This window comes from Sinocyclocheilus rhinocerous, unplaced genomic scaffold (assembly GCF_001515625.1).
Source record: "Sinocyclocheilus rhinocerous isolate Xijiao unplaced genomic scaffold, SAMN03320098_v1.1 scaffold662, whole genome shotgun sequence".
Classification (NCBI taxonomy): Eukaryota; Metazoa; Chordata; class Actinopteri; order Cypriniformes; family Cyprinidae; genus Sinocyclocheilus; species Sinocyclocheilus rhinocerous.
The window spans coordinates 3439807-3441549 of record NW_015639782.1 but is presented as its reverse complement, the minus strand read 5'-3'; positions in this window follow the sequence as shown (position 1 = coordinate 3441549).

Genomic DNA, 1743 nt, shown 5'->3' with positions numbered 1-1743 from the left:
AATAGCAAAAAAGTGTCGCAGAGAGAAAAAAAATAATGTAGGTTGTACAAAAATAACTTATTAGCTATTTTTTTTTTTGTAGAAAAAGTGTCGTAGAGAAAAATAAATAAATACGACATCTTTCATTTAAAATGATAGGCTAAGCAAAATATAAACAAAACCTAGTTGAACGTCCTTCAAGGACAGCGCATCCACACTTTGCTCCATCCTTATTCTGCTCTGTCACTCATCGACAACCTGCCTGTTCTGTCTGAGGGCCGTATATTTACCACAGGTACAGCCTGCTCTGAGCATCGTTATACACATGCTGTGCACAGACCACGCAAATAAAACGTGTGACGTTTAAAGCATGCGTGCAGCGCGTGCATAACAGTCCTGAGTGCAAACTGTAAAAAAGGTAATTCCAAGCTGTAAACTGGTCAATAAGAATAAAGCGCAGATATGCTGTTCTAAATGGACGTCGGGAACGGGATATTGTTAGACCGCCCGCTCCCGTTCAAATTACACCAGAGTTACCGACTGCTACCGCGTTTTATTCGGGAATTTAATCCCGCGGCGCAAAAAATCCGGTCGGGTCCCGCAGACCTCTAGCATGTAACACTCCAAAGAGAAAGGAAAAATTGAAATCGCATCATATGACCCCTTTAACATATATCAGTGTGATAACAACTACCTTAAATGACCAAAACCATCTTTTGGAAAACTGTATTGGAAGCGTAATTTATTTTTTTATTTTTACTCAAGTCCCATTCGTTTACATAGAGAGGGCGGGGTTTATGACCTGTACTGCAGCCAGCCACCAGGGGGCGATCAAAGGGCCCGCAGCTTCACTTCTTAGGACGTGTGAGGCACACCCGGTATTTCCGCGTGGAACTCTTGTAGAGTGTAATTTGTGTTAGAGGGACCGTTTCGGCAGTAATGCAACACTATCCCCTTGTCCAAATACCCACACTTGCAGTCTTGGCCACTTGAGAGCGTGTGCGCGCGACAGGAAGTAAGTGCGCAAGACTGTCCCAGGTCTTAAAAAACGCCAGAGCGCAGTGCCCTTAACGCACACTAAACCCACACTATCTCGAATACCGCTCCGGAGCGCTATTCGAGGCTTAGTATATCCCATCATGCATCATGTTCTGGAAATAAATCGTCAGACTTTTTGCCGAGATCTCGCGAGAGGTCATGGAAACTTTTCCAATGCAAGTTAAATATTAAAGGGGTCATATGATGCGATTTCAAGTTTTCCGTTCTCTTTGGAGTGTTACAAGCTGATTGTGCATAGATAAGATCCCTGAAGTTGCAAAGACTAAAGTCTCAAAACCAAAGAGATATTCTTTATCAAAGTTAAGACTCTGCCACGCCCCCCTAAAACGGCTCATTCTAACACGCCTGGTGATATTTATTTTGTACAACATTTGCAACTGCTTTTTATCACTTAATTAGAAGCACCGCAAATTAAAATTGTCATGTTATAGGGACTACTGAACAGACATTTAGAAGTTGATTTTAAAATGCAAAGTATTTAAAATTAAAATTAAAATAAAGCTATGTAAACACTTGCATTTTTACAACACTACAAGTGTGTCCCATCAGGTAATGAAAAGTTCGACACACACTTGTGGTCTTCATCCTCACTTGAACACTTGGGCCAAATACAGGAAATACGTCATAAGTAGTCAAGTGGTCAAGTGCAAAGACCGCAAGTGTGGGTATTTGGACAAGGCATATGGATGCCAACTGCCGTAAAAC